Source organism: Euprymna scolopes, chromosome 10 (assembly GCF_053919585.1).
Source record: "Euprymna scolopes isolate OS-2025 chromosome 10, ASM5391958v1, whole genome shotgun sequence".
NCBI lineage: Eukaryota > Metazoa > Mollusca > Cephalopoda > Sepiida > Sepiolidae > Euprymna > Euprymna scolopes.
In genome coordinates, this window is record NC_136491.1 from 43,433,476 (window position 1) to 43,460,554 (window position 27,079).

Below are 27,079 nucleotides of genomic sequence, written 5' to 3' on the forward strand. Positions count from 1 at the left end.
TTCTGGTGGTTCATTACAAGTGATCATTTGTCCTTAGCATAGCATAAACTCCCCATACCCAACTACCTACTAAATGTTTCACTGGGGCGCAATATAACAATTACATCAATAAATACACAAGTTCTTAAATCGATTAAAGTACAATCTGTTTCATATTCCCTCCCAATAAACGAACACATAATCCATTAAACCGTCGATCTGATAATGCCGGAAAACTAACGTGACGTCACCAATCGTAGTTGATCACTGATGAGTTTTCATTTGCGGAAAAAGCCCGGCTTCTGTGAAAGCTTTTTTTTTTTTTTTTTTTGCTTTTTATCCATCTGCTTTATTTTACTTACTGTTAACATATAATACTAACAAAAAAAAAATGCTCCCTGATTCTTTCTACTAACATCTTTTTCAGGTTCGTAGTAACTTTTATTATTAACTTTTTAAAAACTTTTTTTTTTGTAACTCAACTCTCGTTTTGTTTTTGTTTTCCAAAACTGTCGCGAAGTTTTTATTATTATTATTATCGATTATTCCTTTGAGTTTGTTTTAGGAGAACCTGTAGCATCCACATTATTTTTAAGTCGATTTTTTATTTTTTTTGTTTTTTCATTAAAAAAAAAAAAAAGAAAGCTTGCTTCTTCAGAGTTTCAAACGAACTAAACCTTAGGTTAAACTAAGTTAAAATAAATGTACTTGTGCAGAATACGGACCGTGCTGAAATAATAATGTTCTTGTTTAGAAACCAGTCCTTGACATGAGGAGGAGGAGCTTTAAGAAAACTATTTTGTACGTTCACCTAACAATTTAATAAAGAAAAATATAATAAAAATTGAATTTAAATTGAAAATCCTATCTAATAATAAATAAATAAATAATAATAATAACAACAACACGATCCGTATTCTGCATACAAATAAAATAAAATAAATAAATAAATATTTTTTTTTTAATCGGTTCAAAATCTGTAGAAATACCAAACAAATCTTTGAGTATTTTTCTTCGAAACATTTATTTTTAATGCGATTTAATTAGTTCTCGTTTATCAATGTGTTTACTGTTCTCGCCTTTCTCGACTAAGGATTTTTATCCTCAGGCTCAGGTGCAGTAGGTGCACTGGTGCAGTTGCAGATCTAGGAGGAGAGGTCCACTCTCCCAGGATGTGCCTTCTCTCTTTGAAGAGATTAATCGCTGGAGGCACTCTTACCAGGAAATGCCGATGGGGTTGCCAAGGCACTTTTTGCGGGTCAGAGTGCCCCTTCTTGAGGGCGCTGACTTCTCAATCCCTCTTTCCGAACCTGGTCCCAGAGTGGTCAAGTCGTTAACGACACAAACTGACAACTGACGACTTGGGTGTTGTTACTGTTCCACGTTCGAATTTAGTCCGTTTCACAAAAATCACTTTATATTTAGGATGTTCACAGCCTTCTCGTGATCCCTCTCGTAAGTACCTGATGTCTTTCTAGAGAGAATTTTAACTAGAAAAATATCGGAGAAACCGGTGCTAACAATTCGGATTCATACGATATAATGATGGTGATGATTTTTTATTATTAATCAATTATTCGTAGAAAGCTAACTTTTTTGGTTAAATTTCATTTTACTCTGAGATAAATTAGTTAAAATCATAAAATGGTTTCCTTGTGAATAAGTAAATCCTTAACAATGATATTACTTTCTTGAAGTTTGACTACTTTAACAGATGGAAAAATATGACAACAATAAAAACAAAACATATGGTTTTGCTTTTATTTATTTATTTTTTTATCTATACTCCTATAAATTCGTTTTTTTTTGTGTGTGTGTATTGATATTCAATATTCGTATTAAAACCCCTTTTTTTTCTATTTATTTAGGTATTTAGTTACTTCCCCACGAAAGCAAATGTGACACAAGGTCGTTTTTAATGTGGGGTGGGGACCAGCTCCCCTAAAGTTAGGGCAAAAAGGGGGCACTCTGGCAGTATCCAAAAATAGTAATTGTCTCAGTATGAAGGGTTTCTCCTACATTGACCAAGGACCAGTTAAGTGAAGTGTCAGAAAATGCTACTACACTTTGCTCCTGGCGGTATTTATTTGCTCCTCCACCGAGCAAATTAGGCACAAGGCCGATTTTTAATGTGAGGAGTGAAGGGGAAGGGAAAAGGGGACCAGCTCCCGAGAGGTGGGAAATGGGAGCTGGATAGTGATTTGCCTGCTGGCCCAAGTAGGGTTGCCCCTACATGGACCAGAAGATTGCCACAAGGGCAATGGTCTTTTCTACCGGAACAGATGGTATTTATTTGCTCCCCCACTGAGCAAATTAGGCACAAGGCCGTTTTTAATGTGAGGTAAAAACCAGCTCCCCTAAAAGTAGGCAAAAAGGGGGCACTCTGGTTACCAAAAATAATAATTGTCCCAGTATAGAGGGTTTCCCCTCCATTGACTGGTACAAATTATCTTAAGTGTAGTATCTGCCGGAACAGATACTACACTTTGCTCCTTGCTCGAAGGCCAAGAACCACACAAAAAAAGCAAGCCTTTTTTTCTATTTATTTAAAAAGAAAATACCACTTTGTTATATATGGGTCATGGAATTGCATTCATCTGCAAAAGATGTAGCTAATTTGCATATTCTTTTAAACATTCATTTTAATTAATTCCCTATTAGGTTTTTCGGTTTTCTTATGTGATGACCATCTTTAGTTATAAATAGAGATCTAAACGTAAAACAGCAACAACAAAAACAAAAAAAACAAAAAACAATCTCTCTCTCTCTCTCTCTCTCTCTCTCTCTCTTTCTCCGCCGCATGATTGAGAACAGAACTTCCACACATGAAGCAAGTTGTTTCGTTCTGTCAACGCATGTGTAGATTAAGGTCAGTGTGCGCTAAAGTACCAACTAAAGACTTACTTTAAAAAGTGTATTTTTAGACGTATTTGGGTTGCTCGCAAAAATTGAATGCACGCAGGCGGAAACAAACATGGCCACCAACGAAAACAATACGGAATACATCAGATAATATAGGTCTTAATATCATAAAAACTGTCTGTCGCCGACAATTTTAAATTTGATATCTGTTCAAAACAAATCCGAAAACCTCCAAAAAATCAACTTTTTAAAAGTACGTCTTTAGTTTGTACTCTAGCGCGCATTGGCCGCAGGTTATACTGAAATACTTACTAAAGGCGTTCTCGGGATTTAATTAATTTATTGTTTATTTTCTTGTTGCATCGAACTTTCGCCGTTCTCTCACATACAGCGCCTGGTATTCCCAAATAATGGTCATCTATTTGGTACTAAGCAAGCTCAACATTGCTTACCTCTGATGATTAAACGAGAACCGGTGTGTCAACATGATTGAAACATTTGTGGGTGCTTATTCAGATTAGCACTTATGATGGTAATTAAAAGATAAAGAAAAAAGAGAAAAGTCTGTATGATTTACATACTCGTTACAGACCGAAGATCTCATATTCCAAAAATTACGTAAATTGATCAAGTAGTTTTATTTAAAATGAAGAAAATCAAAAGTTACTACTTTTAGTGATTTTATGGTATATGTTAACAATCTATTTTTAATTAAAATTAATGAATTAAATATATTGTTTATATATATGCATATATATATATATATATATATATATAGATAGATAGATAGATATGCATATATATGCGCATATATATATAAATATACATATATATACATATATATATACATATGTATATGTGCATATATATATATATATACATATGCACATGTATATATATGCACATACGTATATATATATATGCACATATCCATATGTATATATATATATATATGCATATATATATATATATATATATATATATATATATATATATATAATGCACATATGCATATGTATATATATATTCTTCATGCAAGCTGAAATATGAGGCGTGGTGTGTTTTTATATGTTTTTTTTACATATCCAACATTTTTCACTTGTTTTTCTTGGCAATCTATGACTTTCACTTAATATCATGAGCAGCAAATTCTAGCATTATAAAAAATATAATTTGCTCTCTGACGAGAAAAATAGCAAGAATAGCATTCTTTGAAACTCTGTGGAATAAGGACTTTGTTTATTTTTTTTCTGGTAGTATTCAGTTGAACAATAAATTTTGATTGTAAATTTCAACTTGCAGATTTAATTTTCTTTCTCTTTATATATATATATATATATATATATATATATATATATATATATATATATATGCATATATATATATATATGCATATATATATATATATGCATATATATATATATATGCATATATATATATATATGCATATATATATATATATATGCATATATATATATATATGCATATATATATATATATATGCATATATATATATATATGCATATATATATATATATATATATGCATATATATATATATATATGCATATATATATATATATATGCATATATATATATATATATGCATATATATATATATATATGCATATATATATATATGCATATATATATATATATGCATATATATATATATATGCATATATATATATATATATATGCATATATATATATATATGCATATATATATATATATGCATATATATATATATATATATGCATATATATATATATATATGCATATATATATATATATGCATATATATATATATATATGCATATATATATATATATGCATATATATATATATATATGCATATATATATATATATATGCATATATATATATATATATATATGCATATATATATATATATGCATATATATATATATATATGCATATATATATATATATATATATGCATATATATATATATATATATATATGCATATATATATATATGCATATATATATATGCATATATATACACTTGTGCCCGATATTATTCATACCCCTCGGATCTTTGAGATTTCTATAAGAATATTGCTCAAACCAGAAGGTAGACAATATTAAAGGGATTTCAAACAATAAATCAAGCATAAGCATTTAATTTAAACTCAACGAATAAATAAATTATGCAAGTTTGAAACATTATACAAAGAAAAACAATAATGGCACTAGTTCAAAATTATTCATACCTCTCTTACTAATAGTCAATAGCATGCCCTTTATTCTTAATAACTGCCTGTAACCGTTTGGGATATTTATCAACAAGGGTTTTACAAGCATCAACACTGATTTTTGACCATTCTTCAATGCAGTAGTTCTCCAAATCCCTCAAATTTCTAGGTTTCCGCTTTTTAACCTCAGTTTTCAATATGTGCCAGAGGTTTTCGATAGGGTTCAGGTCGGGACTCTGGCTAGGCCATTCCAAAACATTAATTTGATTATCCTCAAACCATTTCTTGACTATTTTGGCAGTATGTTTTGGATCATTATCCTGTTGAAGGACCCAGTTTGGTCCTAAATGGAGCTTCTCCGCATCCTGTCTAATGTTTTTCTGGAGTATCTCCAAACATTGCTCCTTCTTCATGGTTCCATCTATCTTGACCAAACTACCTGGACCACTAGCCGAAAAGGAGTCCCAAAACATTAGGCTACCACCACCATGTTTCACCGTGGGTATGGTGTTCTTTGGGTTGTAAGCTTCTCCTTTCTTCCTTCAAACGTAAGAAGCATCCATATGGCCAAACAATTCAATTTTTGTTTCGTCAGTCCACAAAATACTTGAGAAAACGGACTCTGGAGAATTCACATGGGTCCTAGCAAACTTTAGACGTGCTGCAAGGTGTTTTCCGGTGTGCAATGGAGTCCTTCTTGGTCTTCTTCCTTTCAGACCATTTTCATGCAGAGTCCTTTGCAATGTTTGCCTTGATATTTTTATGCCAGAAGACTCCAGATTTTCTAAAATGTCCTTATTAGTGGTGGTTGGATTTGCATTAACACTTCTTACAATATTCCTGGTGGTTCTAGCAGACAGTTTCCTTTTCCTTCCTCTACCAACCAAGTTGTTTGTTGTGTGGTGGCTCTGGAATTTTTTGATGATGCTCTGTACTGTTGCTGTAGGGACCTCAAATTTCTTGGAAATTGACTTGTAACCTAAACCATCCTTATGTGAATTCACAATTTTAGTCCTAAGATCATTACTAAGCTCTTTTTTCTTCCCCATTCTTAATAATTTTTATTCTTTTATTGGTTTTCAGTTGATATCATTTTAATTTCTGAAAAATGCAAAAAACGAAATGAAATTAATCAAAGGTTGTATAAAAGCATTCAAAATAAGAATCAAACAGAAAACAAACAGTCAGAAACTCGATTAATACTGAAAAAATAAGGGGGTATGATTATTTTTGAACATTGCAGATTTTATAAATAGCTGTATATTTCTTTTATTACAAGTATCCCGGGATTTTAAAATGACGAAAATGATCAGAAGAGGTTTATTAAGAATATGTATCAATATGGGCGTAAACAATAAATTCTTACAAAAGTTACACCTAATAAACTCAATTTTCAAGGGGGGTATGAATAATATCGGGCACAAGTGTATATGCATATATATATATGCATATATATATATATGCATATATATATATATATGCATATGCATATATATATATGCATATATATGTATATATATATGCATATATATATATATGCATATGCATATATATATATATGCATATATATATATGCATATATATATATGCATATATATATACATATATATGCATATATATATATGCATATATATATATATATGCATATATATATATATATGCATATATATATATGCATATATATATGTGCATATGTATATATATATGTGCATGTGTATATATATATATATATATATGCATATATATATATATATAACTACTTCATTTACTCACATAAAATTAATATACGAAAGTATAGATTTATGCGTAAACTTTATGTATTTACTTCAAAAGTGCTCAATACGTAGGTAGAGCTAGTTAGTAATATATAAATATATATGGTGATTAAGCTACACTGAATATTCGGCGTTTCATCCACTCTAGGATTCGTCAGGCTTATGCGCGAATTCTGTGGTTGTTTATCGTTTTTATATGGTCCTCTTCTGTTGAGGATTTTAGTTAGCCAATCAGCTTTCTAGTATCCACCGCGCCCCTTCCTATCAGCCAATGGGCATGCATTTTATCAAACAAGGGATCTGTTTTAGAACTAGGTTAGTGGTTTAAGGCAGACTTTTCCTTTTTTTTTTATATATATAAATATACATATGTGTACATACATATATATATATATATATATATATATATATATATATATATATATACATATATACATATATATATATATGTGTGATCGTTTATGTATATTCATGTTTATTTAATTTATTTATTTGTTTATTTTCTATAAAAAAAACTATTATGGATTAGACACATTATACATATACCACCCTGTCTACCTTCTTAACTGGCTCATAAACTCATACACAAACCATTACCTTTCCTTTTCCATTTACAAAAATAATAATTTCTTCCCAATCAGTTCTGGCTATTCTCATTGGCTGCGAGTTAAAAAATCAGGAGTATACATCTTAAATGAACACGCTGGATATTAACAAACATGGCTGCTATCATTGAAACCTAAAACAAACTAATTGTTTTTTTTTTTCCTTTACTTCTTAAATATAATTCTTCATTTACTATATTAATTTTTCGTACACTTTTTTTCCTGCATAAACAAACAAGCATGTCAGCATGAACTTGCAAACTTGCAGATTTTACAGAACAGTGAGCTAGAGACTATGAAAGCAACTATATATATATAGAGAGAGAGAGAGAAAGAGAGAGAGAGGGAGAGACATAGAGAGAGAGGGAGAGAGAGAGAGGGATGGACATGGAGAGAGAGAGAGGGAGGGACAGAGAGAGATAGAAGAAGCGACAGAGAGAGATGAGCATCATCATTAGCAGTGTTTCCTTGTTCTTCACCTACTTTTCCTCTTAGCGTTACACGTTCGAGCCTGGTACTATGGGTAATTTTTTTTTTTTTTTTTTTGCTCAAGAGGGTACTCAATGCTATTTTCATTTTTTATAGGGATTGCTTAATTTTTTTACATTTTTTTCTGAGGGCTTGCGTGGGTAATAACTATTATTAAATGTTTTGTTTGTATTTTTACACGCAAATAAGTCACAAAGCAAAATACAACTATAATTTGCTTTTATGTATATATATTGAAAAATACTGGTGTGTACTTTACATACTTTAAAATAAATTTAAACACAACTAGGTCGCAAACCTAATTAACTTGCTGTGATCAATATTTCTTTAAAAAATAAATAAGATTTCTGTTTCTGTTGCCTAACATTAAAGTTTAAAAAGATTTACATTGTTTCAAATTATAAAGTGTTCTATTTATATTGTTTATAATATAAACAAAATTTTGTATATATTGTTTTGTATATATAATAATTGTTTAAAGAAAACATTCTTTTTATAGTGTTCTTTCTTTAATACTGTTTGCATGTTTACATACTAACGTACAGGTGACTACAGGAATTTAGTTCGTTTTGAGTGATAGAGGGTTTGAGAGTATTTTGCTAACTAAACTCCAGTCTTGCCAACATAAATACCATACCCTGAACCATACCCTGCCTGCCAGATTAGTATGCATGGGCCGACCAACACTACAACCACCAAATTTTGTTGTTCGTTCATAGTATTTGCACATGGGAATCCTGACATCGATTATCAAAGTTACATTTCGGGCAAAATTTTGGACAACCTCACCCCCACTCACAAAATGGGGTGTCCATTCCGAAAGTCGTTCTTAACATGAGGAGGTTAAGCCATACCTTAATTTTTTATGCAGGAGGGGGGGGCATGCTACCACCGGGCAACGCCGGTTAATGGGTCCTGCTAGTGTATAAATAAATGCAATTTATATTTTGTTGCATTTTTTTTTCTAAGAAAATATTTAGATTTTCGAAAAAAATGATTCAAGGAAAAAAAATATGATGTTAAAAAAATCAGTTCTGCAATAAAATCAATAGCTCATCTTTTGATATTTAAATCCCATAAAGCATTGTTTTTTTTTTTTTCCAATTTGTGGGATTTAAATATCAAAAGATGAGCTATTTATTTTATTGCAGAACTGATTTTTTTAACATCATATTTTTATGATGTGGCACAACAGATAAAGTTCATTATGAGCTCAAAGTGATAGGAGGTTGGATTTTTAATTTTCAGTCCAGGCGATACTAAGAATATAATTAAGTATTACGTAAGACTTTGGCTCGATCATAGCTGATGGAACAAGAACAATGTATCCCTGTGGATTAATTAAGAAGGTTTGAAATTGCATACAGATTCTCGCATTTGACAAGATGCACTTGGAGCAAGTTGGAGATCACAGCAGCTGAAATGTTGTGAGAGTAAAATCCGAATAATACAAATTATCCTCATAAAAAAAATTCTAAGACGTAAGGCACCGTTTTTAACAATAAAAACTGAGGAGGATTTTGTAGTTTGCTTGAAGCATTGTGCATAGTGTGAAATGAGTTGTGTTTGAGGGCTATGACAGTGCAGTTTGTGGGAACTGTCTATGTTGAAAAGAATGATGGCAATATGAAGAAATTTCAATAATTTTCAATTATACATATTTACTAACATAGTGTTTGTAATAGATAGTATATGTATGAATGTCCTAAAATTTTTGAGAATATATCTCTTCGTCTGGGGAGAAAAGGAAGCATAAATATCTCTTGGCTGGGCTTAGATTTTTTTTTTTTTTTTTTTGAGCCGGCTGCAGGAAGTTGGATTCAAGTATCAGTGTAACAACTGAGGTGGCTTGCATATTTGTTTGGTCAGTTTCTGGAGTAAGGTTGTGAATTTGATATGTCTTAAGTACTGTTATAAAAATGGGAAGTTATACTGTATTTTTTTAGCATATCATACATTCATTCATCGTTATACTAGTTAATTTTTTAGATGAGGATTGATAATTCATATTATTTGCATTATTCAGACTACTGTTCTCATCTTGAGTTTTATTTTCGCAACATTTTGTTTGATATAACCTCCGACCTCTCTAAGTATGTCGTGTTGAACTTGCAGAATCTGCACAGAATTTTGAACAGAACCCTTTATTTAATCCATGGAGGGGGGGGGGGTTATCGTGTTTTCATTCCATCAGCTGTGACTGAGTAGAAGTTCTAACTAATTCGTAATTATATTTTTATCGCCCATACTGAGGATTTAACCTTCAACCTCCAGAAGAGTGTAGCCTACAACTGAATTTTACCAAGTACTTTATCTCCTACTAGCTTGGGTGCCCGGCATTGCCTGGTTGTTTGGAGGTGTGTGTTGAGCAAAAAAAAAAAAAAAAAATAGTAGTAGGCAGGCAGGGTTTAACCTCTACTACAAAGGAGGAAAAGAAAGTGAATAAAAAAGTAACATCTTTGCTGTTGCGCCCATTACCAAACCATAAGTGATGAATGTTTAAATTAAGGCTAGTCAATCGCACAGAAGGGAAGCGACCCCTCTCTGTAGAAAAGTGTCCAGTTGACGGTGAAGGAATTAATGTTTTTGAACAATTTTTCGATATTTGTTGTCCGAAAGTCCGAGGTTTAAAATGATACCAGTTTCGTCACGTTCTGACACGTCTGTCAAAAGTTTTAGGCAGTCATGCAAACATACATACATACATTTAGACAGACAAGTGATATTTATATTAAAGATTATCCATGGCTGATGTTGGTTGATTTTTGACCTTGATGTAGTATTCTTTTTTCTTTATTTCCTTATATCAAGTGGCTTCATACCTTGTCTGGAGTGAGTTCCATCAAACAAAAGCTTCCAGAAAATGATAGGAAAGGAATTATAAAGAAATGTTCTTTTTTTTTTTTTTTTGTGGTAAAAAAAAAAAAAAAAAAAGAAAGATAATTGATTGTTGTGCTACATACATAGTACTGTGACATTACCATCAATTGGATACATAGTTTTTTTTCTATCAAATTTACATTCCCGGCATTTATGAATAAACCAACAACCAATTATTTTTACTGTACATTAATTGTTACAAGTATGTACCATTGTGATTTTTTTTAACATTAAATAATATAATGATATGACAAGGGCATAATTCAGTACATCAAATGTTCAGCTTACTTCCCTTTAATTCCTCACCTATAATTTCACTATGCATATATAGTGATAATAACAGTCACTCTCTTAAAGCAAATATATTTTGAAATCTTTTTCTTTTGTTGGATAAAATTAAATAACATATGTACTAAGGTAAATACGGATATTTTATATCCATATTTCTATGTTTGCGTAGTGATCACGTGTTTGGGTTTCTTTTCAAGCTACACAGTCACCATTTTGTATAGTGTGTTATCTTGAGCACACATACGAAGATAGAAATAAACAAAGGGGAAAAAATTGACCTTGTCAATGCATGTTTTTTATCGTTCGTGTTGGGATATTACTGTATACTTTCACTTAGTAATTGCGTTTGCGATTTTCAATCCTTAATAGATAAGGGGTGAATGACCTCCTGATGGACTCATCCTTCAAGCCATCTAAACATTTCATTTAGACTGCTAACAAAACAAGGAGCATTCTATTTCTCATACGATCTTCTTTCTATGAACTCACTCCTGAAATATTTCTCCCTCTTCCCACGTCAGACCACTGATCTCTGCTTCATACCTAGTTTAAAAATCAATAAGTATTTATCATTTTATTATTAATATTAGTATTTTTAATGATGTCATGTGATGATTTTATTTTTGTTTTTTATCAAAACGACCTCCTTTCTGCAAACTCACTCCTGAAATATTTCTCCCTCTTTTTTGTTTGTTCGTCAGACCACTGTTAGAGTATCATGTCCAGACCTTTCCTTCTTATCTAATACATAATATCCAACATCTGGAGAAAGTTCAAAGACTGACTACTTGAATGGACAACGTCTATTAGGTCTGCCCTACTTTCAACACCAAGGATCTTACAGTGATCTCATTTTGGCTTACAATCTCATCAATGGACATTTATGAAATATCTTAAAACATATTATTCATTTATGCACCAGAAAGAGGTCGGGATTTATTTACTTCCCCACTGAGCAAATTAGGCACAATGTGGAGAGATACGGGAAATGGGGACCAGCTCCCCGAGGAGTAGGGGAGCTGGATAGTGACAATTGGTATGAAGGGTCTATGCAGATACTATAAAAAACTATTTCACTGCCAATTGCAATTAAACTGAAGAAGGGCCACTTTCTAAATCAAGATCCCTGGACCTTGGAATAGACTTCCAAGTGAGATAGGCCCTGTCGGTGGGGCATTAGAATATGCCGACTGCCCCCCTGCAGAGGGTAAAAGTCCCTCAATGGGGGTCCTGGATGGATATGACCTTAAACTATATCCAGTGGTGAGGCCCCAGCTTGTGGGCTTTAGGGAGTGTGAAGCCACCCTTTAATTACCATTGCTCCCAGGTCCACTCTGGCCTGGAGTGGTAGTAGCTGTTAGGGTCCTAACTATGGGTTAAATAGAAACCGACGTGAAAATAACAAATATATTCTATTAAAAAACTTTTTCTTCAAAATCTTTTGATTCGGCATTAAATAACCCGAAAAGGGTTGATATGCCGTAAAACAAAAACAACCAACCAACCAAGTGAGATAATAAATGCACTGACAACATAACAATTTAAGGTGAATTTGGACAAGTGCTGGGCTACTGTATCCTCTTCTGTGTTAATCTCTACCATCCTTTTCTCTATATGGCAATTAAAGCACGATTGTTTTATTTTTTGACAAATAAATTAAATTGAACTGAATTGAAAAATTGATTTCATATAATGATGGTAAAAATAAGAATTAATAAAAAATGGAGGGATTTACATAGGAGTATATAAAACATAAATCTGTGAAACACACAGATGTTGTTACTAAAGGAAAGACTATGTTAATGTCCCAACACAATCGATAAAGAACATAGAGATACACCGGGAAAATGTATAAATAATTGCAACTTGTATTTTGTTGTTCTGAGAGTCGATAGTGCTACAAGAAGAAGTCAGAATTGCCTACAAACTAAAAAAAAAAATACAGCACAGCCGCCAAAACTTTCATAACATACCATATGATATATATCAGTATATCATAATTATACAGGGTTGACTACTTAAAAGTATCCCGATCTCTTTAAGCTTTCTCTTAACGACCAACTGACACCACAAGACAAAATGCATTTTTTTCCAACAAGATGGCGCTACATGCCACACGTCTCACAGATCACTGACATGAGTTCATGAATGACATGTTTACGGAAGAGAGAACAATAAGCAAAGGATTATGGGCACTATGTTCCCCGGACTTGTCATCATGTGATTTTTATCTTTGGGGGACAAAATGTTTATGCAAATAATCCTCACAATCTAGACCAACTAAAGGAGAACATTACCAACGCTATCAGGAGAATCACCAGAGAAGATCTACAGGCAGTATCTGCAAACGTTGTTAAACGTGCCCAGAAATGCATAGATGTCAACGGTGAGGACTTCCAGCATCTTTTATAACACTACAGGTAATTTAAACGATAAAACAATGTTACTTCCCTCTACTACATTTTCTGGGTTACTTTTAAGTGGGCCACCTTGTATCAGTATAACCATATCATATCACATCAGCAACAAGGTTCAAAAGAGAGTCGCCAACCTGATACGTCCTGAACTGTCATCTAAGCTGCAGCCTCTGTCCCACTGATGAAATGTTGCGTCCCTCTGTTTGTTCTATAAGTATTTTAATAGTGAATGCTCTGATGAACTACAAGCACTTGTGCCCCCACAACGTAAATACCCTCGACAAACCCGACAAGCAGTTAAATCCCACCCCTACACACTGGTGATCCCTAGATGTAGGAGAGCTTTCTGATTCAGTAGTTTCTTCCCCAGAACCGCTAGACTTTGGAATTCCATTCTGGCTTCCTGCTTCCCCAACTGTACTGACATGCAGAAGTTCAAGTGTAACATGAACCAGCATCTTACTGCCCAACTCCCTATATAGTACCCCAGTAGCTTATGTCCCTGATAGTAGCCCCCTACACCAAAGTGGCAATATGCCTTGTTTGGGGTGAAAATGTAATTAAAAAAAAAAAGCATATCATAATCATATCATATCAACATATATCATAATCATATCTCATATCAACATATCATTATCATATCATCATAATCATATCATACATCAGCATGTCATTACAATATTATATTATAATATTATAATATATCAATATATCAACATATCATAATCATCATACAACATATAATAATTATTATAATCATATCATAATCATACCACATCAACATATCATTTTCATAATCACGTCATCATATAATCATATCATAGGCAGATATCGATCATACCAGTTATTAGAGGTGCCACAGGGCTGATGAAGAAGAACCTGAAGTCCTATCTAACTAATATTCCTGGCGAACCAAGTGCAAAAGAGATCCAGACAATTGCACTTAAGGGAACAGTGAGGATACTAAAAAGAGCTCTCGGTTGGTTTCAATAAAAAGCAGGGAAATGTTGGCAGCTGGTTTGGCTGCCCCATACCCAGCGTTACAATCTTTGAAGGAAGAAAAATAAAAAATTAAAAAAACTCATATACTCATAATCATGCATATTATAATCATTTCATAATCATATCATATAATTAATGTTGGGATGATTACCATATATTTTAGTATATAAGGCAATCGTCAGATAAGACGAGGTACAAAATTGGAGCAAATTTTAATAAATTCATCATATATCGGTTGTATAAGACGACATGTTTGTTTAGCCTAGGCTAGAGATTACAACATCCGGTATCTTATGAAATATTGGTTTTTAAAGATGATTTTTTTAACTTTAAGGGTCGTGTTATGTGCGGAAATATACGGTAATGGGAATTAGAAAAACGGAACTTTTTAGGTTATCAAAATCAGAAAAATTTGAAGCTTATTTCTGATTTTTCTTTATATATTAGAATACTGTTTATTTATAAAATAAGCCACAGATTAGAAATTCATTCCTAAATGTAGTATTAACTGTCTGAGTCTAGTTTAATTGTTTTTATTGGCAAACTAGCAGTCTGCCTGGCGTTGCACTGTCATGAAATATGCTTAAATATGATATTTTAATTCATGTGAACACCAAATGTGTTTATTATTATAGAGACAGTCGATTATTATAATCAACCTATTATATAGTAGTGAGAGCAAAACTATATATATGGGTTTTCGTTTCAATTCTAGCTGATGGCGCCCAAGCTATATATTTATATGTATATTATATTGAATTCACTTGTAATCCGTTTTTTAAAAGATGGAATTGCCCGATCATCAAAGACAAGATTCAAGCAAGCAAGAAAGGACGCTTGGACGGTCTACAGAGTTTTTATAATTATATAAATTATTAAAAGCAAAGTAAATATTCTAGAGTTCACTTGTCTATCTCCTTATAAAACCTTTTTGAAATGTTCAAATTTCTTTTCAAACCTATTTGCAAAACATCTATGCGGTGCCTCTCAAAGAGATAATGGTATAACAAAGTAATAGAATAACAAAATGATAGTGTAGGAGGATGTGCAGAGGTTGTGAGTTACCAATTTGTTGGACCTGACCGTGGAGTTACTAACTTATAAGGATGTGAGTCAGTGTTCACCAATTCATAGCTGGGATCTATCAATTTTTAGGATCGAGATTGCAGGTGCAGAAATTTCTTATAGTTGAAAGTACCTATTTACAATGCCTCCCCACGGGGCAGAGTTAGACACCAGGGTCGTTTTTTAATGTGGAGAAAAGGTACAAAAATAAAAATTGTCTCAGTCGTGAAGGCTGTGTCCTTCACTGACAGAGAACAAGAAATTAAATTGCAGCATCTGAAGAATAGATACTACACTTTGATATTGTCCCGAAGGCCAAGTATTATAGTTGAAAGTAGTAAGATATCCAAGAGACCGTTAAATGTAAATTTCACGAGATCGCCGATTAGTAGAAGGGTGTAATCAGATCACATCCTTACATGCATAAAAATAAAAAATAGAAATAACTCCGGAAAATAATGACTAGTGTTGGGACGATTAATCAGAATCCGCATTTGGAATTAGAAAAATCAGAATATTTGAGAGTATCGGAATTGGAATATATTGTACTGATTTTCCGATGCCAAAACGATTCTTTTAATTGTCTGTTTTTATTTGATTTTGTTTAAAGTTAAATCTTCCATTGCTGGTAATAATGATAAAATAATAAATATTTGTTGATTTTAAACCACGAGTGAAACTAAAATCGATAGATTGTCTCCTACAAGTATATGTTTACATTTAGGAAAATATTTGCATATTTAACATATGTGTTTTTATGGGAATCAGAGAAAAAATGTTAACAACTATATAGTTAAATATTTAGAGATTTATAAAGAATCAGAATCGGTAATTGTATCAGAATCGGGAATTTAGTATGGAATCAGTAATTGTATCGTAATCGGAAAAAATATTGGAATCGTCCCATCACTAATAATGCCACGTGATAAAGAACTCGAAATCACTCTAATGAGGATTTCGTGAGAATTGCATGGATTCTAAAATTACTGATTTTTAAGTCCAGAGTGGCTTGAAATGAATGATTATTTTCTGAGAGAAAAATGAATAGTCCATAATCACGAGGGCGAAAGCATACGTGTGTTCATCACATAAGAACAGTAATTTGAAATAAAATTTGTTTAAAAAGAAGAATTATGATGGGTACTGCTGGACTGTAGTGCGTATAAAGTTCATGATCGATGTTTTAAGTTTCAAAGACAGAGTTCCCTTCAGCACATGCCATGGTTGAGAGTTTGGACGGAAAACTGATTTGATTTTTTGCGACAAATCTTTATATAGAGATGTTCTCGAAAGTTCCAGACTGTTTGCTGTATCTCTATGTGTGGAAGTTCTGGATATGACCTTACCAGTGGTTATACCCCAGCTTGCGAGCTTTGGGGAATGTGGAGCCACCCTTTAATTGCCATTGCTCCCAGGTCCACTCTAACCTGGAGTGGTAGTACTTGTTAGGGTTCCAACTATGGGTTAAACAGAAACCGACTTGAAAAAACAAAACAAATATATTCTATTAAAAATTTTTAAAAAATCACTGGATTCGGCATTAAATAACCTGAAAAGGGTTGATATGCCGTGAAACAAAAACAACCAACCAAATCTATGCATAGAAATGTAACATAGTTCCCCAATACCATGTGAGTAAGTGGCTTGATTACAACATTGTGTCTTTGCGCGTTCTGATACGCATGGTGTTGAAAACAGTGATTGCTATGAAAATGTTCCTGCCATGGATTTGTTCCGGCTATATGTAGCGGTCGCAATAATAGGATTAAAGAAAAATATCGAAATAATAAAATGGGAGAATAACAAGATGATGAAATAACAAAATCATAGAATAGGAGCAAAGTGTAGTATCTGAATTAACATTACGCTTAAAATTTTTGTCCTCGGTCAGTGAAGGAGAAATCTTTAAAGACTGAGACAATTTTTATTTTTATTCCAATCTAGAGTGGCTTTTTCTTGGGAGCTGGATTTCCTCACATTAAAAGCGGACCTTGTTTTTAACTCTGCCCTGGTGGAGTGGCAAATAAATAAAAACGTTGCGACTTTAAAAACAAAAAGCAAAAAAAAAAAAAAAAAAAAAAAAAGGTTTAATAAGAAATTTTATTTAAAAAGTGTTTTTTTTTTTAATATATATATATTTTGTTGATTCTTCTTCAGAATGAGATTTCAAAAGCTGATCTCAACCATTTTTTGTACTGACTGCCCACTTTTATATAATTTTTCACTTTTTTATTCTGGTATATAAAAATAAAAATATTTTCTTGTTCATTTTGTCATTAGCATTTCGAATTGAGTTATTATAAACGAAAAGTGACAGCTGTGTAGATTTATTTTGTGTCACACTCACGTGAATAAAAAGAAATATAATTCAAGCTTTTATTTATTTTTTGTTTTGTAGTACAAGTTGACGGGGGGGGGGCGAGAATGAAGAACTTCGATTTGTTGCCGATTTTAAGAGCCATTTCATACTCGTGGCATTGTTGAGGTGGTTCACCAAGTCAGCATTTAAAGGGAGGGGGAGGTAAATGCATTAAAGGCAAGGCGATCCATAATACAGGCCTGGCACACATGCGATCGGGATCCGCGAGTGTAAAGACCAAAATTAATACTAAATAATAATTTGTGAGAAAAGTTTTAATAAGAAATTAATAAGTAATTAGCAATTTTACATATTATAGGATGTAACTTATCTATATATTAATACGATAGCGTGTGTGTTATTTTGTGTGTCACACTTACATCTTTTTTCTTCCGAGTGACCGTCGTTTAATTGTTATGACATTCCATTTCTTGTAATAAATAATATTTACGTTGGACATCCACAGGATGCCAACATCAATATACAGAGTGTCTAAAAAGTCACTGAAGGGTTTTGAACTTAAATAGATTCTTTATTTTTGATGATATCTTTCTGTAATTTTAACACAATCTGACTAAAGCATTGGGAATTATTTTTAAAAATGCAAAATTCAAACAATTTTTATTTATGAAAAATAATTACTTTTAATTATTGCCTATTTTCAGCTTCGCATATTAGTGCTCTTTCCAAAACATTATTCATAACAGATTGTAGAATCTTTGGATTGCGATTTAACTCCCTTATTTTGTTCCTGGTGTTTTCCTTCAATTCTTGCAGGGTTTGGGGTTTGTTAACACAGACTCTTTCTTTAAGATATCTCCACAAGAAAAAGTCGGGGCTAATCAAGTCTGGGGAATGTGGTGGCCATTTGACATTGTCATAGTGAGAGATAATATCAAACTGCATTCTAGCATTGAAAATGCTATTTCACACTTAAGCTTGACAGATTGACAAAAATGTTATTTCAAAATTGTATATGACAGACCAATGAAAATGTTGTTTCAAACTTAAGCTTGACAGACTGAAAAAAAACGTTATTTCAAAATTATATGTGATAGACCAATGAAAATATTATGTCAAACATAAGCTTGGCAGATTAAAGAAAATGTGGTTCTCTTGCAGAATACACACTCTGCTGCTTTTTAGATAGGATTTTCATATCAAATTCAGTTATTACGATATCTTTTGTTTATTAAATTGTTAGGTGAAAGTACAGAATGGTTATAAGAGCCTCCTCCTCCTTCCTATGTTAAGAATGGCTTTCTAAATAATAACATTATTTCAGCACGGTTCATATCCTACATAAGTACCAAAAATGTTATTTCAAATTTAAATGCGATAGGCTAAAGAGAATTCTCTTTCAAACTAAACACTGACAAAAATGCCATTTCATACTTACGCATGAAGAACTAAGTAAATGCCATTTCAAACTGCAGCATGGCAAACAAACAAAAAATGTTATGCCTAACCTGAGTATAACAGACAGATCCTAACACATACCCCCACCACATCCCATAATCATAAGATGTCTAATATTTTGACACACAAAGTAAATTAGCAACCACAAAAAGAATATGTCAACATATCAAATCATGTATTCACATAATAATAGAATACCTGTCCCAGGAAAGGTAAAATAAATTTCCTAGACAGAAGCGTTTGGCACAATGTTTAGGTCCCCTTATCAAAACTAAAATCAAAATATAATTATAATAAGCCTTTTTTCGAAAATCCTTATTCTAATTTGGATCGAAATTCATTATATGAGTTTGATTCTAGAAAATGTCTAAAATTTAAAGCTTAAGTAGAAATTGAAATTCCAAGAATCTTGCCCCATTGGTATTTAATGACTGTTGATGAAATTGAATGCAAATCTATCTGTATAATGAAGTAAAGTCGGCTTTTCCTCTCTCATTGTGGATATTATAAATTTTGAACCAAAAGCTTCATATTTTCATTCATTCCACTAACCACTTACAGCTTTTTCTAATGTGTTTCCAAAATTTCTTACATTTATTCCAGATTAGTTGCTCTCCTAACAAAGAAGGTAGCAGACATTTTCACTCTCCTACAATTATTTACTCCCACATCCCTTACATTCACTGAAAAAGTTACTTAATAGAGATGCTTTCACATAAATCACTGTAATTATTTCATTTTTCAATTCTTACTATTACCTACATACTACACTAGATTTTAAATATAAATAACAAACACATATTCAATTTCACTTTCATTCTTTCCAGGCATTATGATTTTACTAGACCTTTTAACCCATCAAAAACGGGCAAAAGTTGACTTAGAATGAATGATTTATGCCAAATTCCTAGAGTAAACGTGCTATTGTGATGACTAATCCCTATTAATCTCAAACTGTGCACCAAACAAATGCCATAATACTTAGTTTGATGCATTATTATAACAAAGGTCCATACCAAATATTAGTGAGATCAACCAGTAGTTTCCAAGAAAAAGTGGAGCAAATGTGGTATTGTGGTGAATAATGTCTATTAATCCTTAACTGTGCATTAAATGGATATCATAACAATTAGTTTGTTGCACATTATCATAACAAATGTCCATACAAAATTTAAGCTAAATTGGATCTGTAGTTTCTGAGAACAAGTGGAACAGACAAGTAATCTGCTGCAGAATCAGGTTATAGCTCTGTTATGTAAGAACATTGATTCAAACAAACCTTTTTCCATCATTTCCAAAAGCACAAAAAAGAACAAAAGTAACCTTAAAACAAACGTGGTCCAACTTCTTTACACCCAGTCAAAATATCAGCAACTAATTGTTAACTAAAAATTATCTAAGTACTACCAAGCAACATCCAAGATATTTTTGACTGCAACAAATTCGGTTGTTAATTAATTATAGTTAATCGATTGTGATCTAGGCATGTCTGCTGTAGTGAAGTTCCTTCTAAATGAATTCAGCAAGCTTTGACTTCCCAAAAAAAAACGAATTCAGGCCAAGGGTCAGGAGGTCTCCCACTTCCACACCTTTGATTGCTTAGCTCGTGGTCAAGCACAAGGAGTGGAGGAAGACACCAGCAGTAGCAGAACATCAAATTGCCTTTTTCAAGGCAGCCCACAAACTAGCAAAAATGTAATTTCTCTTTCACACCTTACTGCCTGTTCCATCTGCCTACCTCCTTCTTTCTTCTCTGACTCCTGCACTTCTAGTTCCAATTCACATCTGCAGCTTCTAGTTCTTGCGCTTCCAGCTTATTCCTACAAATTCCAGTGTCTCATGCTCCAGCAATTTTCAGTGGAACTTCCAGCAGCATCTGCCCTAGTTCCTTCCAGCAGCTCCGCCTACATCCTCTAGTTCCCTGTTCCAGTGCCTGTTGACTTCCAGCTCTGTTTTAGTGTGCAGCAGCATCCGGCACCTTGTTCCAGTGCCTGTCAACGTCCAACCTTCTGTTTCCGTTACCGTTGAAGCCCGGGTCCAGAATCCAACCTTTCCTGCAAACTCTGTTGCTGTTGATCCAGTCCTTTGCCACATCTGCATGAACCAGACCTAGCTGAGACATCTTATCACACCTCAGGAACGTCCACATCTAGTTCTTCTATCCTTTTTCCTCTTGTGTTTATGGTGGAATAAATACAACATTTTGTTTTCAACTGTTCCTCTCTCTTCTTTGCCGTTTGTTTTATACCTGTGACTACTTTCTTAGTTGTATAATCGATTGACACCCCACTCATCTGCCTCCTGCAACAAATCTAAAAAAAATATATAAAGTTATGGAAATAATTAACCAATCAAATAAATATACACGTTATTAAAAAAAGTTATATAAATTGTTCAAAACCAGTTAGATTAATCCATCCCTGACGATGAATCCAGAAGGATTGGAAAGTTCTCAGACTTATGACAAATATGGTGATTACATCAGCCAGTTCCTGCCATGAAGACTGTTATTTAGAAGTTTGAAAGGACAAAAAACAATTAAGCGAAAACAAAACGTCTACTTAATGAAATATGCTTAAGAAATATAATATAGATTTAAAGAATAAAGGAATATCAGATTGGATGTCAAATACGCAAATCATTATTCATAGTCAGCACAACCTTTCATCATGACTTCTTATTTCATTGTTTCTATAACATTTTTCTTGTCATATTTTTCATATGAAACAAAAAACACTCAGATTTACATACAAAATTCTGTTGCCCGTTCTGTCTGCCTATTCTGTATACATTCTTTTCACATTCCAGAATAGAGCAGAATATACCAATTAATGAAGAGCTTGATGCATGCCCGTTGAGAATATTCAACATGGCGGCTTTTGTTAATAACATTTACAAACCTGTTATTAAAGATGAAAAGAGGTATAAATCAGTAATAATCTATGTATAGATTATTACTATTATTATAATCTATGTATAGATTATTACTGATTGAAATTTCTTTTCAGAATGCTTCGCTGTTTTCTCAACAATCATAGATTGTAAGAAAAAGCGTAGGATGGAACACATTTCTTTTCACTAGAATTCATCTGTTAAATATGTTCTTATTAATGCAAATAGATTACACGTGTTACTATGTAAACATGACAAAGCAAAAGAAAGTTGGTTTCCTTTTTTGTGAATTCTGTAACATAGCAGGGACGTACGTATGCAAATGTATACAATTTGACGTCACCGGTCGAAAAAGAAAGACAATAAAAAAATGATCACATTAGAGATGTGGATAACGTTCACGATCACATGCAAGATGTGAGTGACGCTCAAGAAGATGATCAAATGAAGGATGTCACAGAATGATGAAATAAATGTTGTTGTACAAAACAAAAAGCGAGTTGAAGTCTATTCCTTTTCTTTGTCTCCTTTGCGATTGAGACCACAATGTGTTGGTTCGGTGGACAACATTGCACAACTATATAATCCTTTCTTACTAATTTTATAAATAAGATGTCTGTTTATATTATGGTCGGTCATTGATTTCATATGAATCAGATGATTCTATTGTTGGCAGTGGTTTCCTAAAATAATCTTATTATTAGCAGTAGTGACAGTAGTAGAATAGGATCTAACACGAGAACCAGAAAAATCCCACCCTTAGAGGTGCATAGATGCCGGGAAGCCTTCTCCTCTAATAGTTTCTTCCCTCTAGACTTTGAAATCTGTAGAAGTTAAAATGTAATGCGAACAGATATCTCGTTGCTCAACTCCCCATGGTACCTTGTTAGATACAATCACAAATAGTAATCCCGAATGTTTGGGGCAGAAAAAGAGTAAAAAAAAAATCTTGCATCATTTTTTTATATGAATATTGATATTTGTTTACTATTTATGCTGTTTTGTTTGACTGGAAACAAATAAAAATAATGAACAGCTTCATTTTTATTTACTGCTGATTCTAAGAACACTTTCATTGGCTGCTCAAACATAAACATTCATTCTATATTTTGCATTTAATGAACTTACACTTACATTCAACACGTTCATCACATTGTTACTCAGTATTTATTACTCAATATTTATTTTAGCACCTGTAAAGAAATAAACAATATTTTAATGACCGTGAAGAAGGACTGATAATTTGTATTATTTGGATTCTTCAGACTACTGTTCCCATTTTGAGTATCATTTGCACAACATTTCTGTCGATGTAAACCTCTGACCTTCTCTGGGTATATTTTGTTGGACTCAGAAATCTGCACGGAATTTCAAATGGAACCCTTTATTTAATCCACGAGAAGCATGCTCTTGGTCCATCAGTCATGACTAGGTAAAAGTCCTGAGTAATTTGCAAATGTATAAAAATGTGCACCTTTATCCAAAGCTGGTGCCTGTCATGTGGAATAATTATTAATAGTAGTAGTATTAGTAATAGTATGATTATTGTACTCATAATAACAGTATTAATGAACCAAAAATTATGAAGAAGACGTAGACACACACACACACACACACACACACACATGCATATATTCTTTGTCTATATGTCTCTCTCCCTCTCTCTCTCTGTCACTCTGTTTCTCTCTCTCTCTCTCTCTACACACACACACACACACACACACACACACACACACACACACACACACACACACATTCTCTGTCCGTTTCTCTCTCCCTGTCTCTGTATGTCTCTTTCACCGTCTGTTTCTGTTTGATCAGTAAACACACACATTGAAACCAAAGGTACTGAGAGAGTGAAAGCGTCAGGTTCAAAAGTTAAGAATATATGAAAGTGTGTTAATTGCGTTGTAGTATGGTAGTTGTAATAGATTAAAATAGAATAACTAAAGACATTATTCAGAAATAATAAAATCTGATGAACATGCTGAATGTAAGTGAAAACATTTTGTAGTGTTCATTAAATGCGAAATATGGAATGAATGTTTATGTCTGAGCAGCCAATGAAAGTGTTAATAAAAATGGGACTGTTCATTATTTTTTATTGAAAACAGTTGTAGGTGAAAGATGAAAACATGTGATGACAAAAAACAAATACTTACAGTGATTCACAATGAGTGTATGAGTGTAGAGTATAGAATATTTTCTCCGGTGAGTAGTAGAAGTAGAAATTAAATAGTGGGTAAGTTGTCCTGAAACCACCTCTAGGCATGTATTATTTGGGAGAGTGAATCAGAGCAGAGAAACTGTAGCAATTTATAGAAATTAATTAAACCGATTGATTAATACCAGAAAACTTGTATGAGGTATAGGTAGGTAGTGTGGCCATCGTGGAATAATGTGTAGGCTCAGTGTTTCATTTCTACACTGTCCTTTTTAGAGATAGGAATAATCATTACTATTATGTGTAAAGAAGATAAAAACACATGTACACATATATACATACACACACATAAATATACACACACACATATATATATGGTGCCAGCAACTCATTCTCGAGTAAGTATTGTCATTACTTAATATATCTCTGGCTCAAATGACACAAACATGAGCGCAACTAGCAGCATGTGCCAGACGGTCACTTCTATGAACCTTCTATAGTCTAGTGCATCCATTGATGACTGAGTCCAAGCTGTGGTGCCCTGAACATCTACCAGTCCAGACCCTGGAAGTTCCATTCACGCCCATATCTGCATCAGTCCTCATTGAATGTCCGTTTGCCATCTAAGGCTACAGCCAGCCTTTTTGTTATCTTTTGTTATTATAAAATGTGTATTCCATTGCATGTCAAGTAATGCCTGTGCTTGAAGCGTTGTATAGTGAGGAAAGACTTTGCACTGAGACAATCCCACTCTCTAAACAACCGCCACATTGAACCAAAAAGAAGAGCAAGTCAACAACATTGGAAGCAGCAGTCGGCACAGGTTTTATATCAGGGTTTTCCTTCTCCTAGAGAGGTTGCCTTCACCATGGCTTATGAGAGTCCTCTCCACCCACCATGCCATTTGATCCATGACTGGGACTTAGGTTGCTGGGCATCAGAGCATACTCCACACGCCAGTGGGTCATATATGCCACAGCTGACTGGGTCTAAGCTCCACTGGAGGTTTCTGTCAAGGTTACCTCACCCTTAGCCTTTGGTTAAAAGAACCTTGGTCCACAAGACAGTGGAGGTCCAGTTATATGGCACAGAACACTCGCCGTTCATCAGAGCCCCGTCTGCGTAGCAGTGGTCACAACATTCACGTGGGGTTGATTTGTCTGGCAGAAATACAGTATTACGCTAAGACATCTGTGTGCTTTTAACACACATCCACACCAGACCTTGACCATCATATATATACATATATATATACAGACACATATGTATATGTATATATTCACAGTGTGGTAGTTTTTTTTTTGTGATGTAAAAATGAATCAAGAGAAATGTCTTACTTGTTATGTCTGTGACAATATCCATAATATATTTCGGGAAAAAATTCCCCTTTTCAAGCCCCCTCCCATATAAATTATATTAAAAAAAAAAGAAATTAAATAAATAATAAAAAAAAACAACAATATATAAAAAATAATAAAAAATAGTTAACTGAAGCAACATAAACCAATATAAAGAAAAATATTTTTTTGATTTAAGCTATTCAAATCCAAATAAACACTAAAACACAATTAAATATACATAAATATAATCTCACAATAAAGAGCCCAAATAACATTTAATCAAAAAGTAACAATGGTACGAATGTACATATCTATATATTTTATGTGACCGTATGCGTGAGTGTGTGTGTATGTACAAGTGCACACATAGGTAAGTATGCATATATGTAAGTGTAAATGCATATATGTGTATGTGCATGTGTGCATGTGGATGCGAATGTATGTGTATGTATATGTATATGCATATGGTTGTGTGTAAGTATGCGTGTATATAAGTACATGTGTGCATATATATATGTAAGTGTAGGTGTATGTATGCACATGAGCGTGCATGTGAGGGTATATTCGAGTACATGTGTATGTATGTGTATATATATATATATATATATATAAAGCTGAACGTCTGTGTGTGTGTCTGGTCACGAATAGGCTCTTATATGGTTGACTATTATAGAAAACTGATCACATATAATGATAGAAGATGTATCGAGACACAGGAATGGGTATGTTTGATCTGGCATAATGATGATTCATTAAAATTGTGAGGTCTGCATATACGCCTGGTCCACAAAGTATGGAAATAAAAAATTTAAAAATTAAAAAAAACGTTTACAAGTGTTTTTGATATAGATGTACATAATAATACTTTGATAAGTATGTTTTAACTTAAATAGGGATGGTATAATAAAATTGTGGGGTCTGCGTTCGCGCCTAGCCTCCATAGAATTGAAATAGGCACAAACTTTAATAAAGACGTTTCATATCTATCTGCATAAGTATACTATGATAATTATGTTTCAGTTTGAAGTAATATGGTATAATAAAATTATGGGGTGTTCGTTCACGTCTGACCTCCATAGAATGGAAATATGTGACAAAGTTTAACAAGGTTTTTTAATATAGATCCACAGAATAGTGTGATAAGTGTTTCAGTGTGAACAGGTATGGTATAATAAATTATGGGGTTTATCTATTTTATTTTTAGTTTCATCATATTTTGCTTTGGTTTTGATACCCCCAAATTCTAAGATATCTCTTTACAACCCTTCCTTTTCATAACCTATCATACTTTCATAAATCAGAGTCCATTTTCTGTAGGCTGT

At 32.9% G+C, this 27,079-nt stretch overlaps 1 protein-coding gene across 1 annotated transcript in view; it reads left to right on the plus strand.

Moving 5' to 3' along the window:
• Nucleotides 1-241: 241 nt before the first annotated feature.
• Nucleotides 242-27,079, plus strand: part of LOC145285952 (major facilitator superfamily domain-containing protein 6-like protein B) — a 34,784-nt gene continuing 7,946 nt past the window's right edge. Inside the window, exon 1 of the mRNA XM_080134473.1 lies at nucleotides 242-406. The gene's annotated coding sequence lies outside the window, so the exon portion shown is untranslated. The remainder of the gene's footprint in view (nucleotides 407-27,079) is intronic.